Source organism: Malurus melanocephalus, unplaced genomic scaffold, assembly GCF_030028575.1.
Source record: "Malurus melanocephalus ecotype Western Australia unplaced genomic scaffold, MMel_1.1 scaffold_287, whole genome shotgun sequence".
Classification (NCBI taxonomy): domain Eukaryota; kingdom Metazoa; phylum Chordata; class Aves; order Passeriformes; family Maluridae; genus Malurus; species Malurus melanocephalus.
Window position 1 is genome coordinate 10095 of NW_026623519.1, and position 20561 is coordinate 30655.

General features: G+C 54.6%; 1 pseudogene; it reads right to left on the reverse strand.

Annotated features, from left to right (window-relative positions):
* Nucleotides 1–4668: 4668 nt before the first annotated feature.
* LOC130579680 (sacsin-like) lies at nucleotides 4669–20209 on the reverse strand (annotated as a pseudogene).
* Nucleotides 20210–20561: the final 352 nt, after the last annotated feature.

The window sequence follows — 20561 nt, forward strand, 5'->3', positions numbered from 1 at the left end:
TTCGCCCCCTATTGTAAAAGGATTCCTGTGAGAAAGGGGCCATGACTTGCTGTTACTGAGCAACCCAGACTACGAGATAGAGGAAGACGAGATAGAAGAAGAGAAGAGGATGGGAAAGAGAAGGACGTGACTACAGCAGCGTAGCATGTACTTTGTACTGCCCATGAAGAAGAARCATAGTAGAGGAATAAAGAACAATTGAAGAACAAAGAGCAATTGAACAACAAAGAATGATTGAAGCAGGTGAAAAATGTTGAAAATGCTGAATGAAAACTGCAAGGCAAASAGAACACTATTTTGCAAATATACCAATCATATACTGAGAAGTAATGAACAGACTGCTAATTAGCCAATAAACAATTGCCATTTATGTAGAAGGCTTGGTTTATGAAATAGATAAAAAGAGCTCGTTTTAGAAATAAAGTGATCATTGCTCATCATATTGGTGTCTGCRTGATCCATACCCCGTTTCCCTGCAACACCCTATATCAATTTTCATGCACCACTTTTGAGGTTCAAACCCATCAGACTGTAGAAATAAAGAAGAAACAAAGAAATGTGTTCCTCAAAATACTGCTATGTGAACCATCTGCTCAGGTTTTGATCCCAAGCTTACTRAGTCATTGAAAGAATTTCAAAGTTTTCATCAGGTCCATGAAAAGTGCTTTGATTTGCAGCAGGGATTTTATCTGCACAGCAATGCAAAGTAAACTCTGGTGGAATCCCAGCTTGTTCCATCAGCCTCTTATAACCAGAGTAGCTTAATTTCTGGACCATGCCAGGTTGGATCTGTCTGTGCTCTCAATTCCCTTGCATGCCTTCTATCTTACAAGTGTGCTGGTCTGTCTCTCACTTTGAATTAACAACGTAAAACCTAATTATATCTTAAAACCTTCCTAAACAATCACTCTTCCTGTATGGCAACGTTCTGGCATTACTGACACTCTGTATTTGGGTAAATAGTAATTTAATGCATTTATCAACATTGTATTTAAAATGTTCATTTCCAGTTTCTTTCAGGTAACTTCTCTTATTTGAAGAATGCTAGTTTCATGAGGCTGTTAATTTTTTTCTCCTATAAATGAACCTGGAAGGATTTACTGCAATGTGTAATTTTTGCGAGCAGATGTACTTTGCTGCTGGTGGTTTATTGTAAGAAAAGTATCACAAGCCTTTAGAAATATCAGAAACGATCTTAATTGGCAATTCAAATTTTAAGTAGATCTATTGTGTATTATTTTTGAATAGTCTAGGCTCTCTCAGTTTACAGACCATTTTACATGTCAAAGAAATTTCCAACTTAAAGTTTGGTCCGCAACTAAACTCTAATGTCACTTATCCCCTCACTAAAAAAGACTGACCCCCTACAACCAGCCCACTACAATAACTTAAGTGCAATTTAACTCAACATTTTACAGAAATTATTATTATAAATTTAACATTTTGGTGAAAGCCAAATCTCATAAATTTGTTTATAACACATTGCAGCTTGGCAACCCCTGGATTCGTCATCCCTATTGTGATGTTTCACCTCAGCATCAAATCCCAGACTCGTTTGGTTATAYTATAAACAAGCCAAAGCTTGAAGTGAGAAATGGCAATTAGGCATTGTTAAAAGGCAATTTTATTAGGCATTGTTAAAAATGCGCCAAGACTTAAAAAAAGAAATGGTGAAGATTTATTAGGGACAAAGTCAAAGAGAGGAAGAGACAGTGCTAGGTGCTTGACAGCTTTAGAGGCACGCCCCCAAATAATGGCGACACCCCTTAYATACCCGTACTAATTGCATCAGCCTTATACATATTTAACGTTTTCTTAGAAATTGTTTGCAAGTTCTAGGAGCTGTTTAACATGGCCCCACCCCGGTCCACCTTTTTAGAACATGCTCAGTCATTGCCTTTTTGGAGCATGAGCAGTCACCTTGGTCGCTGGATAAAGCCCTCCTCATTTGGATCGTTTGTTTCTTCTTGGGTGGCAACAGGCAGGGTGCATTTTCCCAATCACTTGCTTTTTACAGCAAGCCTTACATCAAAACCGTTCTTACTACACATAACAAGGCTTTGTATAACCATAAGTCTTATATCTACTCTTATTACAACATTCTTACAAATATTCTCAATAAATATTAACATATGATGACAGCCCTTTAGCAAAAGCCAACATCTTAACCCCATTTCTCACAGGAACAAAGTCAACAAAACAGAACCAACAGCACCAGGCACTTCACCTTAGTCAGAAGCACGCAACACTGGCAACATCCCTTATATACCCTTGGTATTGCAACAGCCTTATACATATTTAAACATTTCTCCAAACTAGTTTGCATGTTCCAGAAACTGTTTAACATGGCCTCTCCCCTGATCTGACTTTTTAGAGCATGTGCAGTCACCTAGGTTGTTGGGTGAAGCCCTCCTTGTTCTGATAGTTTGTTACTTCTTGGTCGGAGGGCTCTTGGGTGGCRTCCAGCAGTGTGCAGTTTTTCAGTTCCTTCRTCGGTGTGTTATTTCATACCAACATTTACATTACAACTATTGTTAACAACCACCAGCATCACAACAACTCCTAGTGTGCCTTGGTATAACAACTCTTACATCCACTCTTAACAAATATTGGTATTACAACAATTCTTACATGACAATTATTCTTAAACATCAGCATCATAATAACCCTTAACAAGCATTGGTGTAAGAACAACTCTTAGCCTCAGCAGAAGCCAACATMTTGTTCCTATTTCTCTCAGGTTGGAAAGACCCTAAAGCTCATGCCATTCTACCCCCTGCCATGGGCAGGGACRCCTCCCATCAGACCAGGTTGCTCCAAGCCCCCTCCAACCTGGCCTTGAACACTTCCAGAGATCCATGAGCAGCCACAGCTTCTCTGGGCACCCTGTGCCAGGGCCTTACCATCCCCACARGGAAGAATTCCCTCCCAATATCCCATCTAACCCTGCCCTCTGGCAGTGGGGTGCCATTCCCCTTGTCCTGGCATTCCAGACCTTCCAGCTCTCCTGGAGCCCCTTTAGGCACTGGAAGAGGCTCTGAGATCTCCCTGGAACCTTTTCTTCACCAGGCTGAACCCCCCAGCTCTCCCAGCCTGGCTCAGAGAAGAGGGGGCTTCAGCCCTTGGAGCATCTCTGTGGCCTCTCTGGACTGACTCCAACATCTCCATACCCTTAGATATTGGRCCCCAGGGCTGGAGGCAGCTGTGCAGGCAGGATTTCACCTGAGCGGGGCAGAGAGGCAGAATCCCCYTGTCCCCTGCTGCCCACACTGTGGGGTCAGTCCAGGGCATGGGGGTTTCTGGTGACCATGCAAGTGGCTGGGGCATGWTGAGTTTTTTGTCCACCAGCACCCACAAGTCCTTCTCCTCATGGCTGCTTCCGACCCATTCTCTGCCCAGCCTGAGTCTGTGCTTGGGATTACCCTGACCCAGGGGCAGGTCATGCACTTGGACCCCTACCAGCAGAATCATGCTGGGACTTTGTGCTCTCTGGGCCTATGGCAATGACTCCAGCTTGTTGAAACTTTGAGCTCCTCTTGTTGCTTCCCCTGACTCACACCTTCCTGAGACACCCACACTGCCCTTCATATCACCTCAYCATGCTTGTCTCAGATTTGCATGGYCCAGTCTGGGTAGCAGGGGGCTGTGGGGGACCTTCTGTGAGGAGACACCAGAAGTTGCCCTCATATTGGGCAGAGCCGGCTCCAGAGGGCTCCAGGACAGACCYGCCCCTGGCCAGGGCTGAGCTGACCAGCGATGCTGGGAGGGCCTCTGTCATAAGGTATTCAAAAAGGAGTAAAGACTGTTGTGCAACACCAGCTGGGATGGAGGAGGAAGATGTGAGAGCAACAGCCCTGCAGGCAGCAAGGCCAGGCAAGGAGGAGGTGCTGGAGCAGAGATTCAGAGATTCTCCTGCAGCAGTGGTGCAGCCCATAGGGAGGGGATTTTGCCCTGAGCCCATGGAGGTCAGCGGAAGAGCAGATTCCTACTGCAGCCCCATGTAGGGACCAYACAGCACAGCAGGTGAGGATGCCCTGAAGAGAGCTGCAGCCTGGGAGGAGCCCATGCTGCAGTGGGCTCCGGRCAATGGGCAACACTCTGTGGAAAGGAGTCCATGCAGGAGCTGGCAGGGCACTGAAACAGTTTGTTCCTGAAGGAGTGTACCCCATGGGAAGGGGCCCTGCTGGAGCAGTCCTTGGAGAACTGCCCAGGGGAAGGACCCACATCAGAAAAGTTGGTGCAGGACTTTGTCCCATGGAGAGGGGGAGCAGCATGATGAGAAAGGAGCAGCAGAGACAGTGTTATGAGCTGACGGCAATCCACGTTCCATCTTGTGCATGGCTCAAGGGCAGGAGGCAGAGGAGTCAGGCGGGAAGTTGAGCCTGGGAAGAAGGGAGGGTAGGGTGAGGTGTTTTCAGGTTTGTTCTTATTTCTCATTTTCCTACTCTGTTTAATTTGTAATAAAATAATTTCCCCAAGTTGAGTCTGTTTTGACTGTGACAGTAATTGGCRAGTGATCTCCCTGACCTATGGGATTTTCATCACATTTTCTCCCCCTTTTCGGTCAAAGAGGGGGAGTAATGGAGCACCTAGAGTGATGGGCACCTGACTAACCAAGATTGACCCACCACAGTTCTCRAAACCCCTTGATCACCACCTCCACCTTCCACACACCCACAGTTGTCCATGACCTCTCCATGTGTTCTGTCAGTGGGTAGGGTCAGCATCAAAGACACAGACACCAACTTARGCAATAAATGTAATTTACTATAGGGCAAAGCAGCGAAGAATTACAAAATGGTAAGTTAAGCGATGCACCTCATCACTACTACCAAAGACTTCCTGTAGTGATTAAGAAGTTACCCTAAGATTTTACCATCATCCAGACCCACATGTCAGCTGGGGAATCCCTGTGACATCGAGGGACTGGAGAGCCCCTCCTGGAAACTGGGAATTCCTGTGTGGTGTGTCCACCTGCAGGCAAAGAGGTTTCTGATTTGGCTGTGAGAGGGCCCGGCTATTATATGCTTGATATACTGTTATTATATTGAATAAACAAGCTCACACAACTTCTAGCGCTGGAGCCTTTGCTTTCATCCTCTGCTTGGGTTCCTCCCACAGCCTGGCCAGGGCTCAAGGAACCAAGGGAGTTGCTCTTTGACCATGTACCTCCAAACAAGGCCAGATGTTGATTTCATGGCCCTGTCCAGCTTCTGAATATGGAAAGTAAATACATGTTTCACTAATGAGCAGATACATAGATCATAATGCTAATGATCATACTTTGTTAATGAACAGATACAAACATAATGCTATTAATACTTCATCAATGAGCAAATACATAGATCATATCACTATTAATCATGCATATTTCACTAATGAGCAGATGGAAATATAATATTTGGTTGGAAGGTTCATTTAGAGGTCACTGTTGGCTGAAGGCCTACTGTTCAGGCCTTATCCTTCACCAYGTCCCCTGACTCCACTGCCAGTGAAGGGTCTACCAGCACTGCAACATTTATTATTGCACTTTATCTTTCCCCATACTCAAGATGTGCCAATGGCACACACAACCCTGTGATATCCAGTGGTCCAGGCACTCATCTACCTCCAAAACCCCCCTACCAGGGCTGGGCAGYCAGGAATTGCATGTAGCAGATCTGTGGCAAGTCCAGCATGAGTCCACAACAGGTCCATGATAGGTCTCTGATGGGCTGCTGGTGGTCCTTGGGCCCAGCTGTCCATGCCCCTCTGCAGGGACATCCTCACTTTGTTCCCACATGGTCYTTCAGTGACCCCAGCACCTTTTGTGCCTGCTTCAGGACCTCCTCCTCATCCATGCTGGGGAAGGCCTTGAGGGGCATCAGGGGGAAGGGGTGGTAATTTGGGTACTGTGTGGCCTTGCCATCCATGTCACAGTCACACAACCCCTGCATGTCTAGTACCAGTCCCCTGAGCTCTGGCTCCTTCTCCTCCAGCCATCGGGCCAGACCCATCACCCCCTCTGGGCCATCAAAGGCTTCACCACAGCAAAGTACAGCCACCACCAGTGCCTTCTCCAGGGCCTGGTGCACTTTGAACAGGACCCCGTTGGGGCAGCAGTGCTGGACGTCCTTGTGGGCTGCCTGCAGGTCACTCGTGGCCTGACACAGCCACCGCAGGGTCTCAGGGACGGACGGAGTCAGGGCCATGAGCCAGGGGCTGCGACCTCCCTGTCTGTGGTACTGGGCAGAGCTCACAGGTTTGTGCTGGGCCCCGAGCTCCGGGCACACCTTTGGCCACCTGACACCATGCAGAGGCCTCGAGGCTGCCAGGCTGGGATCATTCCATGGCCTCTCCTCTGCCACAGCCTCTTCCTGCGGCCTCTTTTCCTGCTCTGGCACATCACCCACCATTGCCACGTTGTTCTCCTCCAGAACCGAAGCCACTTCCTGTAGTTCCTGGAAGACCAGCATTTCATGCAGCACGGACAAGGCGCGTGCCTCCAGCTGCCCACCCAGGGTGTCACTGATCTCCTGCGCCAGTGTCTCCACGACCCTCAGCTGGTGCTGCTTCAGCTGCATCTCTGCGTGCCGGATGTAGAGGAGCTACTGGGCACCACCAGATGGGCACACATGGATGACCCGTGACTTGTAGCTGCCCTCCACCACTGCCCCACTGTGAACCATCACTGTGCGGATGTCCTTGCAGCACTGCACTTTCAGCTGCTCCACTGCAAAGCCACCATTCCCCTCCATTCTCATCACAGCTTTGTGGCTCTGCCACTGCAGCAGGGACTCCAGCCCCAGCCTAAACCACAGGGACGCCAGCAGGGTCTGCAGATGCCTCTGTGCGGAGCACTGAGAGCCCCAGTCACATGGCTGCAGACCACCCTCCTCCAGCTGCTGCTCTGTCATCTCTGAGAGCGCCTGTGGCTGCAGATGCAGTGGCAGCATTTGCAGCAGCCACTTGGCATTACACCTGGGCACCGGCAGCTCAGCCATGAACACAAAGGTCTCCTCCAGGGCCCGAGCAGTCTCGGAGGGCAAGCAGTCATTGAAGCATAGCCTGTGGGATGGCTCCAGGCAGCCAGCAGTGCTCAGCAGGTACAGATCAGCCACAGCAGAGCAATCGGAGGGCTCCGCTTCCTCCTGCAGCAGCTGGAAGAAACGCCGCGTGGCCAGCAGGACCGTCTTCTTCTGGCTACTGGTGAGGGTCCCACTGCCATGACTCTCCTGGTAGACTGGGCCAGGATGTGGCTGTAGTGAGTCAGTGTGGGACTCACGACCATGGCAAGGTGTTTCAGGAGATCTCCAAAGGCAGCCACGTGGGGGTCAGGCATGAGGAGATAGGGGTAAAAGTCATCCTCACTCAGGAGCCATGTCACCACTTGCCGTGGCCTGGCCATTATTCCTGACTTGGCCAGCACCACGGGCAGCTCAGCAAAACGCTGTGTCCACCTCCTCCAGATGGGTCTGCAGGAAGCAGTACGTGCTGTGGAGCACACGGGCCCGTGTGCTCACCTGCTGTTGTGTCAGGCAGGCTGCCCCGCACACATGCTTCAGGTTGGCCACCACCAGGGCAGTAGGTATCTCTACAAGGACTCCCATGGCCTGCAGGATCTCCATCTCAAGTTTAAGGGATTTTGGCAGGATGGTGGCCGATGTCCACAGGAGCTCAACCACATTTTCACAGTAGGAAACGCTGCTTTTCAGAGCCACAGCCTTAGTGCTGGCTGCCAATGGAGGGTGCAGGTTCCTCAAGTTTGAGGGGATGTCCAGTGGAGGCAGGAAGTGGACTGAGGCAATTTTCCCTAGGAAACCATATGACTCAGGATTTTCCATCAGGATTTCAAGCTGCTTGAGCATCTCCTGCTGTTGCTGCAGCAGTTCTGCAGCGTGGCAGGTAACCTGAGTGGTTTCACATTCTATCTCCCGGCCAGTGCCACAAAATCCGCTACAGAGAAGCTGGTGCAGACACCTGCCTCAAGAAGGAACTCCTCAGCTTTACAGCCTAAACGTAGCTCCTTAAAGAAAGATTCAGGCACAAAGCGGTTTTGGAGCTGCAGGGTGTGGAAGGAGGGCATGTCAAGGTAGAAGTGGGAGGCCAGGTGCAGTGATCCATGGGCATCTGGTATAAAAGCCACCTTCTGAAAAGCTGCCACAACATCCTTTATGCTCTGAGTGTCAAAGATGGGTTGGAAGACAAAGAACAAGCATACAGCTTCCATGAGGTTTTGCCATGTGAGGTGGGACAGCCAGGGTAGCACCACAGTCATGAAGAGCTTTTGGTGATCTGTGAACTCCCACTTCATATCTGTGGCAAGACATTCGTGGATCGGGTCTGGCGTGAGCAGCACCATGTCTTTGTCCAGGTCGTACAGGGCTCGGGCTCCCATGAGCACATTGCAGTAGTGCCTGTGGAGCAACAGCACCCTGTGGTAGGGAGCCACAGCTACCTAGCCCCCCCAAAACTTCCGGAAGAGAGGCAGGTGCCAAAGCTGCTCTAGGGCACATGAGTCCAGCTTTTCCTGCTGGACAAAGCTCAGCAGGGCTGTCACATCCTGCTCTGTTAAATGCCCCCAGCAGAGATCAGCTCTGGCGTCTGCCAGATAGGCCACTACAGCCCTGGGCTCTGTGACCTGCAGTGCCCTTGGCTTCAGGCATTGGCAGGCAAAATCCCAGGGCATCACGGACTTCTGGAGCACAGGGATGCCCAGTTTGTGCAGCACCTTTTCCACTTGTGAGTGACACTTAAAAAGAACCCTGGAGAGGGAGGACAGTGCTAGTAGGTGGTTCCAGTATGTCTTACTCCCCTGAATAGGAAGCACTGCCATATCCTGAAGATCATTCATGAATGACTTCTTAGCTGAATGACAATCTGTGTTCATGTCTGAGGTCCTGGTGGAGACCACCTTGTGAAAGAAGGTCCACAGTCCCTTGAGCCACTCTTCCCACTCTGTGGTCCACTCCAGCTGAGCCAATGCCTCCTGGAAGAGTGGTATGGCCTCTGTGAGGCYAAGCTCCTTCACAAAGTAAGGTGGGATCGATGCAGGGATACACTTTTGGGCAAAACGGTGGCTGTGGTGTGGGAAGAGGTGGGCAAAGGAGTTCTTGAAGATGGGGTGGCAGATGCTGAAAACACACAGAAAATCATCTTCTGTGACCAACAAGGGAAGGCCTTCCAGTTCTTCCTTGTCCCTATCCTTGGGAGCACCTTGGGAGTGCCTGGCCCTCTTGCTAAGTACCTCAGCAGGATGGAGCAGCTCTCTGGGGTCCCCAGTGGTGTCTCAGCCAGCTTGCAGGGCACAGGCAGAGCCAGGGCCTTGAGGAAGCACCAGGCGGAGGCTGGCCCTAAGGCAACAACATTCACCTGGACTGCAATGAACTCTTCACAGATCTGGTGCAGGTGTATGAATGCAGTTTCATGTTCAGGTGCTGCAGCACCTGCTGGACTTCTGGGTCTGGCATGTCCTCATCCTCGAGGAAGTACGGCTTTGTTAGCATGTCATCTCCACCTGGAGATGCCCACGATATCAYCACCTTGCTGCCAGGTGACTTCTTGTGGTACACCGGCACTAGGGGCAGGTGTGCATGACTGAGATGCTCGTAGACCTCTCTCACCATGTCCTGAAAGACAGGTAGCATCTTTTCCATAACAGGGAAGAACTGGAGCAAGTGGGAGATCAGGTGCTGATGACAGAGTTTCAGGGGCTTGTACTGGATCTTGCCTGGCCCCAGGGCTTTCCACTGCCTGGTGAGAAAGTCACAGTATAGTGGAACCAGCAAGCGCCRGAGAAGGAAGTCATTCCAGGCTGCCTCTGTGCTGCCTTTGTCCTGGTGGAGACTGCGCCTGGCCRCATCCACAGAGAAGTTGGCGTTGACGTGCACAGGCAGCCCAGTGCTCAAGGGCAGTGGGAGGGTGCAGAAGACTCTGCCCTCGACTCTGTTGAGAGGCTTCAGGTGGGCAACCACTGCCTCCCGGGCAGCCACACAAGCCCTGGAGATGCCTCAGCCCTGCACTGCACCCCAATTTGGGAGATCACCCTCCAMACACTTCTGGTCTTGGCCCTGCTGTTTTTGACTTTCATGGTATAGGAGAGAGGGGTCGGKCTGTTTCTATCCATGGCTTGGCTTAGTCATGCTTGAAAATCTTGTCTCAGCTCTGCATCACCACCCGTGAGCTCTGTGGTCACCCGCAGTTTCTCCACCAACTCGTTCCCTTCCGGGGGGATCTCAGAGAAGACCACGTTGTGGACATGCTGGAGGAAGAGCACCAATTCCTCACCTTGCTCAGCCAGTGTTTTCTCCACGTTCTCAAGGTCTTGGTCTCGCACGACCATGTCAGACACCCTGGACTTGAGAGCCTCAGCTGCAGTGCGGAGTGGCAGCCAGAAAAGAATGCCTTGTTTCAGGCTGAAGAACRATGGTAGGAAGGTGTCATAAATGTCTGGAAAGTTCTTCTTGAATTCAAGGTTGACAGCGAACATCCCACCAGGTGATTCACTCCTCTCTAGGGCTCGGTGGTGTGTGGTGGCCACCCCACAGCACAGGGCTATGTCTCGGGACAGGTGTTTGTGGCACAGCAGGACATCTCTGTCCAACRGCATCCATGGTGCATCATTGAAGTGGAGCTTGTCCTGTGGGCGCAAAAGAGACGCTGGGTCTGGCACATGTCTGGCGGGTTGCCGTCTTCCATCAACCCACATGACACAAGCCCCAGGGCCAGAGCCAGCTCCTCAGCAGGGAGCGGCTCTCCGATGTGTGTCTCTGCCAGAGTGCAGAGCACTTGGGCATAATCATCCCAGRTGAACCTGTGGCGCAGCCCCACACAACTCCAGAGCTCTCTGTAGGGCTTGTACTGCTCTTGGAGCTGATGAAGGTATGGGACAGCCTTAAATGACAGTGTCTCAGCCACAGCCACAACTGGCACAAAATGGGAGCCCACCAAGATGAAGGGCTGCCCTTGGGCCACTGCAGAAGCCACCTCATCCCAGCTGGAGCGATGTTCCTGGAGCAGCATGTTCAGGTGCTTGTAGCAGCAGCTGGTGCTGTCCTGCAGGTTCTCCAAAGGGAGCGCGTTAGAGTTACTGCTTAGTGCCTCCAGCTGCCCAAGGACTCGAGCTGATGGGATCTGCCAGTCCAGCCCCAAGAAGGATGCAACCTCCTTGGAGAGGTGGAATTTTTCCCCCAGCACTTCAGGAGCCAAGATAGGGCAGCTAAGTACCACTAGTGGGGCATGGAGGTGATGGTAGAGCTGGGCAGCTGGCAGCAGCACATGGTCACCAGTGGGCAAAGTAGCAGGGAGGAAGGGCACAGTCTGGAAAGCAGCCTGCAGGGTGTTGTTCACTCTCTCCTTTGCCGCATCCTGGAGCAGCTCAAGGATGCAGGCAGCCCTCTGGCAGCCCTAGGCACGATTCTTGGTCCAGACAAGCTGCACGGTCTTTGCCCGCTCCAGCAGCTCTGGCAGGGCCATGTTGTTCTTCACCATGCCCAGCCTCTCCARTTGGCTTAGTCTCTGGGGAAAGGAAGGCATTTCCAGTGGGGAAGCGCCCATCCTCAGGGTCATATAAAGGGGCAATGTGGCCTCTGGGATGCACCAGGTGATTGATGAACTGCAAGTGGCTGTCAGGGGTGACAGGAATGCAGGGCACTGTCTCCAGCACTTTGTCCACATCCTCATGGGACATATCCAGCGCATGGAGAAGCAGCAGGTTCTGGTCAACAGCAGGGAGATTTATCAAATTGGGAAGCACAAGCTCACAGAAAAAATGGGGCCAGTCATAGGTTCCAGCATCCAGCGCTTTCCCAAGGCCCTCTTGCACCTTCCCAGGCAAGGCCACAGCCAACAGGGGACGGGGCCTGGTGGTGGCAAAGACTYGCTGTGCCACAGCACCCAGCTTGGGGTGTCCCTCCACAGCCTGGTGCAGGAAGCGGGTGTCCCRAAGCGAGCACCAGGAGTGGCCATCAGAAAAGAGTGTGGGGCCACTCCTGGCTGCCACAGCCTGGTAGAAACCAGTCACAGCCTCCGTAAAGGGGTAACGGGTAGTGCTAATGTCTGGCCAGAAGAGATGATACTCATAGTTCTTCAACTCACCTGCCTCGTGCATGGCAYAGAGATGGTCCAGTGCCCGGAGCCAGGCCATCGGCACGGCATTGAGGAGCAGCAGCCAGTTCCACTTGCCCCRCTCCGCTGTGCCCCACAGCCCCTTGCAGTTTGAGAGGATGCTGAAGGCCTCATGCACATGGACTGGCAGCCCTGAGATGACTGGCATAGGAAGGTGGCAGAAAACTTGCCTCTTCTCAGCATCCAGACACAGCACCCACTTGCCATCTGCAGTAGGGGCAAAGGGAAGGGCCACACCAGCCATGGGAGGCGGAGGATGGAGCCCTCCCTGTGTGTTCTGATGAAACAGTTCCAGCAGCTCCCTGTCACCCTGACACACCAAAACCAGGTAGTGCCACATGGTCTTGGATTCCTCCTCACAGGCTGAGAGCTGCTCTATGGCTGCCCAGCTTGGAGGGTCCCCAGGTCCCCCAAGTCTCGGATCTCCTTTCGCTGCASTGTGGCCAGAGGCGTGGTGTCCTCTGCAGAGGTGGCTGTGTCTGGCAGCATCTCCAGGGACAGCTCCCTCACCTTCCTCAGGAAGAGCAGCAGGAGCCGGTTAGAGCCAAGGAAAGTGGTGCCAAGGAACCAGATGTGCTTGGTACCAAAGGCGTCAGTGCAAACCTGCGATGTCACAGCTTCCTCTTCAGTGCRAAAAGGCAAGCAGAAAAGTCTCCCTGGAAAGGATCCTGGTTCAGGCAGGCAGCACCCAAAGATACCGTGGTAGGGCTGGAACTGCTTAGCAAAGACACACAGAATGTGCGGTCGGCTGGAGAAGTCCAGGCGGATGCCAGGGCCGCCAGCCCTGAGGAGGTGCTTGCCCAGATAGGTGCCATTGGGATCAAAGATGAGCAGTGTCTCCCCACTCAGCAATGCCAGCACATCCGTGACACRGTAGACAGAGCTGAAGCCCAGCCCAAAGCGCCCAATCCGGCCTGCCTGGCCCTCCTTTGTAGCAGCCCTSATCCGGGTGATGTTCCAAAGGTCATCCTCAGTGAACAGGGTATTGTTGTARGCCCAGAGGGCTGGGCCATGGCAGGCAGCCATGCCTGGGTCTAGCAGCCCAGAGGTGACCTTTCTGTGGCACCACAGGTCCAGGAGGAAGTGGCACTTGGTAGCGCCAGCATTCTCTGCGTTCTGGACCATCTCTGTGAAGAGGTCGCCCTCGTCGCCATACTCACGGAGGATGTTGCGGAGGCGGAGGGTGATGGGCTCCGAAGGGCCACAGGCTGTGAACGGCTCCAGGCCCAGCACCCGCGTACTGAGCAGCTCCATGCCCAGGAACGTGGCTGWGCTGGAAGGCACCGCCTCGTGCACCATCTCCTGAACATTCTCCGCTTCCTTCAGCTCCATGTCTGAGTACACGGCAGAGGCAGCTGGATGGAGGGCAAAGCCTGAGCCCTGAGGGACCTTCACAGGAACAGGCACAGTGCCCTTGCCCTGGTGGCCCCAACTCTTCAGCCACTCCAGGACAGCCACAACCACCTGCAAATCTGCGGTGGTGCCTGCTCTTGAGCTGCRCCTGTCTATGTCCTGCCCCAGGCTGTGCAGGGCTGACACCGCCCTCTCCTCACTCACCCCTTCTGCCACGCACCAAGCCCTGAAGAGGCAGCTGTAGGGCAGGAAGGCAGGGGGCACCCAGGGCACCAGCACCCCCAGCTCCAGCTTCTCAGGATAGCCCAGCACAGCATCACATGGCCGGACAAACCCAGACTCAGTCCACACCACAGCACTATCTGGCGCAATCCTGAAGACCTTCAAGTTTTCCTGCATGTGCCAGTAGACGGGCTGGAGAGCGGAACCCGCCTCATCCATGTCCCCATGCCCCACCAGCCTTCTCAGCTGCTCCCACACTCTCTCCAGCGGTGTGATTTGGCTCAGCCCCAGCTTCTTCTCTGCCCCTGGCACAAAGGCGTTGGTCAGAGGCATGGTGAGCCCTACCAGGGATTGGTACCGGATGGATCACAGCTCCTTGAGGGGCAGGAAGGACTGCCCAGGCTCTCCTGCACTCTTGGAATGAGGCACCCATGGTAGGGCCTGGAGCCGCCCCACCTCTGCAGCACTGAAGTCATCCAGCACCTTGGGGTGGTTGCAGACTGTGCATCCAGCGCCTCAGCTCTGCCAAGAGCTGCYGCACCACCCTGACTGACTTGTGCTGCGGCCACCAGGATGTCCGAGGGCAGCAGGCACCCCTCACCATGCCGCAAGCCCACGGCCCTCAAGGCATGCAGGACAGACRGACTGCGGAAGGCGGCAGGAGGAAAGTGTTCAGGTCCCAGCAGCGCCTGCAAGTGCTGTCGCAGGGGTTGTAGAGGTCCCGCGTGTGCGCAAGGTCGTTGGGCGTCTCCAGGAAGGCCAGCTCGCCACAGGCCTGCTGGAGCAGGAGGCTCTGTGCAAAGACGACGTCTCCATGGTGCAGCACCCAGAGCAGCAGAGCCTGCATCTCAGCCGTTCGCCCTGCGTACCTGCCTTGGGCCACGGCTTCCATGGCCTTCAGCATCACCTGAGCTGCACTGGTGAGGGGCCTCTGGAGCCGCCCGAGGAGCTGCCGGTCATCTTCATCCYGGCACCACAACACAGCCTCCGGCAGCACCACAGCCCGGGGCAGCTCCAGCTCTGGCTCCAGAGCCGGGGTGGTGCTGGCTGGCACCAGCTCCCAGGGCTGTGGGGTGGCCAAGCAGGGCAGTGGCAGAAAGAGGGGCAGAGCTGCCAGCGTGGACATGTCCCGCTTTGTCAGGGATGGGACATCTGCCAGGTAGAGCCGGAGGGTGACTGCATCTGCATCCGGAAGCGAGGCCATGCAGGAGGCCAGCACTGCAGCCCCCCACCTGCCCAGGGCCTGCAGGACATTGAGGGAGGATGAAGGCAAGACATCGCGGGACAGGGAGCGGTGCCACTTGCCCAGTGGCACCACAGAACAACCCAGGACCTCCAACACAGAAGCCACAGAAGGTGGTAGGACCTAATCTTCCCATGACTGGAACATAAGACTGGACTTGGGTATCAGTGGAGCCAGACRGGTGCTGGGGGCATCCAGTGGAGACAGGGATATGAGAGGGAGCCCYTCCAGAGGGCCCAGGTCTTCCACGTGGTGGGCCAGGAATTGCCACAGGGCTGGGACCCCCCCAGGAGGCTGGGGGCTGGGGGGTCCCTTGAGCTGGGCACCAGGTCACTGCGGTTGAAAACTGCAGTGTCCAGGTTGGGGACAGAGCCAAGCGCAGGGTCTAGGCAGTCACAGCTGAGTCCAGCAGAACGAGGTTGGAGAAGAGACCTGTGGGCAAGAGGCACAGGCTGGACTAGAAACACCTGGGACCTGGGATCTGGGATCTGGCAGGAGGACCTGGATGGGAGAGAAAGAGCCTGAGATCTGCAGGGGATGCATGGCCCCCCATCTAYGGTATGGGATGTCCTGGGCTCTGGAGGGACAGTGGATACCCTGAATAGGAGCACAGAGAACCCAGAAACCCCAGATGGATGGGGATATAGGGAAGAGATGTGGGAGGGAAAAAAGACGTTAGGGGCACTAGCACTGGGGAGCACAGAGGTCTTCAGGGAGAGGAACACAGGGAGACCCAGGATCTGAGGGAGCACAGAGGAGAGGGACATGGGAATGTGAGAGRAACAGCAAGGACATGGAGTCCCCAGAGAGACAGAGTGATACTGGGGCTGCAGGGGAGCCCCCAGGGTTTATAGCRGTGCCTGGGGATTAGGGGAGGCTTAGGAGGCAACCAGGGGACCTAAAGATGGTCCAGGGACCTCCTGTCTCTTACCTTCCTTGGCAAGGCCTCACAGGAGGCTGTCCAAACCTGGCTCCAGGTCTGGGGGCAAGAAGGACCCTGCCAAGCCAGGCAGGAGCTCTCTGTGAGGACAAAGAGGTGCTGGGGGACTAGAGTTGGGGCAGCTTCCTGGGCACCTGCCTCAGCTCCCACTTGGTGACACCAGGTGAGAGGAGGATGGCAGTGAGGAGCCCAAATGTCCAGTTTTATCCCCCCTTTCCAATCCAAGAGCCAGAGCTGTGACTGTGAGCAACTGGCTCCACCAGGAATGGGGCTGCTGGGGGCCGTGGGCTCACCTGGGGATGTTGGGTGTGTCCACATAGATGACGGCGGACGCAGCTCCAAAGGCCACGAAGGTCCCRTTGGCACAAGGCAGAAGGGGGAGGCCCTGCAGCTTGGCGTGGCGCCCAWCCCCGGCCACGTAGCACAGGAGGGAGAGGCAGACGGCAGCCGGCAGCCCCATGGACCCGCAGCACCTCAGCACCTCCAGCACGTGTCCAGCCATGGCCTCCCGCAGGCCCTTCAGCATCCCCAAAGTCAGCGCCCTCCAGACGTGGGGTGGCACTTCGGCCACCGGCTCCCCGGCTGCCACTAGCAGGGCCTGGATTGCCCTCCGTGCGGCCACGTCTCCTGCGGCCTCCGGCAGCAGCACGGCCTCGGGCGCCTGCAGCCGCCCCACCACCCCCTCCGCGAGCAGCACCAGGACAGGGGCAGCCGCCAGCTCCTGGCACACGCGTCTCATGCAGGCTGCGGATCCAGTCAGAGCTCGGTGTGCGCTCGACGTCTGGCCACGGGCTGTGGGCATTAGCACTGGGCAGAGCCGTGACCACGGCGGCCAAGTGGCTGTAGACGCGGGGCAAGAGGTCGAGCAGCAGCAGAGCATTCCAGCAGGCATCTTCCTCACGCTTGTCGCCCTCCTGGGGCCAGCGCAGGTAGCGGCGGTCATCAGAGAGGGAGAAGGGAGCACTGGCGTGGACAGGCAGCCCTGTGGCCGTCTCGTCGGTGGTTGGCAGGGGCAGGAAGCAGCAGAGCCACCCTTGGCAGGGCCYGCGGATGGGCTGTGCCAGGCTCAGCTCAGGACAGCAGCCCACCCCTCTGCCCAGAGCCACGGCCAGCCCCTTGATGGCCCTGACCGTGGTCACCAGCCACTTGCTSCCAGCACCCCATCCCCATGCAAGGCCATCAGGCACCACACCAGACTCAGCCCCTCACTCTCCGATGGCACYGGGACAGGGAGAGGTTGAGGGGATGCTACAAGTGTTCCCATGAGTGTCAGGACCCCATCAGGGGCCACACGGTGCAGGGCCACATGGCGGACGTGGCGGAGGAAGAGGAGGGCAAGGGGGGCCTCAGTGAGGAAAGTCTGGATGAGGCTGCAGATGCGCTCAGGATCAGAGACCCCTGCAGCGATCTCCAAGGGTTGCTGGCGAAGGGGGAAGCGGAAAAGGGTGCCCTGGGCAGAGGCATGGTGCTGTCCCACAGCTTCCAGCCCAGCCCAGAAGGGCTCAAAAAGGCCAGGAAAGTTCTGGTCTTCAGAGATGTYCCAACGCTTGCCACCACCCGGCAGCACCTGGCATTTGGGGTCCAGCACCCCCATGCATAGGGGCTCAGCACACCTGGCAGGTCTGGAGACAAGGGAACCATGAGGCCACAGAGATGACATGGACACCACTGCCTTCTCAGACCATCCCAACCCATCAGTGCTCCAGATGCCCAGCCCAGAGCCTCAAGTTCATACCCACAGTGCCTCCTGTGATCCAAAGCTTAACCCCAATTCACCTTTCTCCCTCAGTTTGTCCCCCTAGCCCTGCCCWTCATTGCCAGCCAGCATCCCCCCAGGCCTCCTGGTGCTTCAGGTTCCCTCACTTCAGACACAGCCCTCCATTCTGCACCCCACCAGTGCCCCCCAATTCTCCCCAGCACCTGTAGCTCAGGGCCTCCAGTTCAGCCCCAGCTGAGGCTCCCGGTGAGGCGGTAGACAGAGGTGAAGCCAAAGCGCCCCACAGTACAAGGATCCTCTCGCTTGTGTGACACCCCTGGGCTCTGAATCTCTGCCCAGTCCTGAGGTGACATCACGGCATCATTGTAGGCCAGGAGAGCTGGGCCTGGTGGTCAGCACCATCCATGGGTGAGGGGAGAATTGGGACATGGAGGGGAAATTATCACTCTCAGTGTTCCCACAAGCTCCAGTCCTACAAAAAAACCCTCATTACCACCCATCCTCCCAATACCCTCAGAGCCCCCAGCACATCCCAGAAACCCTCACCAGTTCCAGTTCCCCCAGTCCCTCACAGCACCAGCCAGTGCCGCCGCAGGGCTTTGTCTGGTCTCTCCCAGTGCCTGCAGTGCTGCTCACCCTGGGTGCCCTCCAGTCCCCCTCTGGTGATGTCGAATTCCCGCTCATCAGACACAAACACGACCTCGTTAGCACTGGCATCATCCGCGTTCTGCGCCAGCTCCTGGAATTAGGGATCAGTTCCTGGTCACCTGCCTCCCGCCCAGGCCCCAAGAAGAGCACTGACCCTCTCCCCCAGCTGGGGACCAGGGTCCTGGGGCTGGTGCTGGACRGGGACTAGCCCTGCTGCCTGTGGTCACTCTGCCCTGCTGGGCAGGAGATCGTGAATGGGTGGGTTCCCTGGGGGTCTCACCTTGAGGATCTGCCCCGCATCCAGGTACTTCTGCAGGATGCTGTGCAGGTAGTCCAGGAAGGTGGGTGCATGCTGGCAGAAGGTCTCCCTGGAAAGCAGAGAGAGGGAGGGGGTTGTGGGGGAGGCTTTGTAACCAGGACTCCATGTTCTTCTTAGATCCTGCAGGATGTCTCTCTCCTTGGAAGGTGTCCCATCTCCTCCCAGGACCCACTGAAACAATCACCTCCAAGGACAACAACCACACTTCCTCGGGGCCCCCATCATTTCTTGGGATGCTCCAGTGTCCTGGTTTTGATTGGGATTGAGTTAATGTTCTTCCCAGAAGCTGGTCCAGCCTGCATTCAGGATTTAGCATGAGAACAGTGTTGGTAGCACACTGATGTCYGAGTTGGCCAGTCGTGCTCATTTCAAGTCAGGGACTTTTCACTGTGCCATGCTCTGCCAGCAAGGGGGAGCATGGCCAGGAGAGCTGATCCCAACYGGCCAGAGAGATRTTCTGGACCACAGAACCTCCTCACCAGTATAGAAACTGGGAGGGGTTTGGCCAGGACCCACCGATCACAGCTGGGCGACGGACTGGGCATTGATCAGTGGGTGATGAGCAACTATTGGGCATTGCTAGTTTCTCTTGGATTTTATTCCTTTATCTCTCCTTTTCATTACTATTAGTAGCTGCAGTAATACCAATATATTTAGTTTGGTTTTAATTATTAAATTGTTCTTGTATTAACTCAGAGGCTTTACCTTTTCTTTTTGATTCTCCCCCACTGGGAACAGTGTTTGGCTTTGTGGGACTGAGCTGTGGGCAGGGGTGAAACTGCCCATCCTCTTGGACTTGTTCTGGGKGTTTGGGTAGGTGCAGAGTGTTGGGAAAGGGAGGCAAGGTAAGGCAAGGCAAAAGGCAAGGCTGCGCTGGAAGATTTGTCTCACGGCTTGGCTCTCTAGGAGAAAAGCCTAAAGGTGTAATTATTGACAGCTCCCACTGGATGGCTCCCGAAGTCCAGCGGGGATGTAATGCTGAGCACAGCCAGCAGGTTCGATTCCGCTCCAGTCGCTCTCTCGCAGCACAGCCCAGTGTTACAAACCACAACGGAATGATAACCTAAGCCCAGAGCCAGGGAGGATGAACATTCCCGCAGGAACCCATAGACCAGGACGGGTTTGATCAAATGCACCTGTGCAGGAACTCTGAGAACAAACAAAACAGCATTGTGACCCACAACTATTAAACTAATACAGTAAAAGTTTACAACAACTTTGTTTTAACGCACTCTGCTCAGATCTCTTATATATCTCAACCTTCTTTCCCCTGCACTGGACACTAATAAGGACTGTTGTGGTTTAACCCCAGCCAGGAACTCAGTCCCACTGCTCCGRTGGGATGGGGAGGGATATCAGGAAAAGATAAAACCTATGAGTGAAGATAAGAATAATTCAGTAACTGAAACAAGACTAAATATATTGACATTAGTGCTGCTACCACTATTATGAATAGTAATGAAAAGGAGAGATAAAGGAATAAAATCCGAGAGAAACTAGCAATGCCCAATAGTTGCTCATCACCCACTGATCAATGCCCAGTCYGTCGYCCAGCTGTGATCGGTGGGTCCTGGCCAAACCTCTCCCAGTTTCTATACTGGTGAGGAGGTTCTGTGGTCCAGAATATCTCTCTGGCCGGTTGGGATCAGCTCTCCTGGCCATGCTCCCCCTTGCTGGCAGAGCATGGCACAGTGAAAAGTCCTTGACTTGGAGTGAGCTGGACTCCAACTCAGATATCAATGTGCTATCAACACTGTTCTCATGCTAAATCCCAAACCAGTAATGGACCAGCTTCGGGAGAGAAAATTCCCCCTCTCCCAGTCAAAATCTGGCAGCTCCTGAAACTCCCTCCCTCCGAGCCCTGGCCACCACGGTCCCACCTCCCTCAGTCACCCTTCAGCTCTCCTCATCACCCCTTGGACCCCCCTCATCACCCCTTGGACCCCCCACCCTACCACCCCCCACCTCTGTGACCCTCAGAACGCTCCAGCCATTCCCCGTGTGTCGTGTCCCC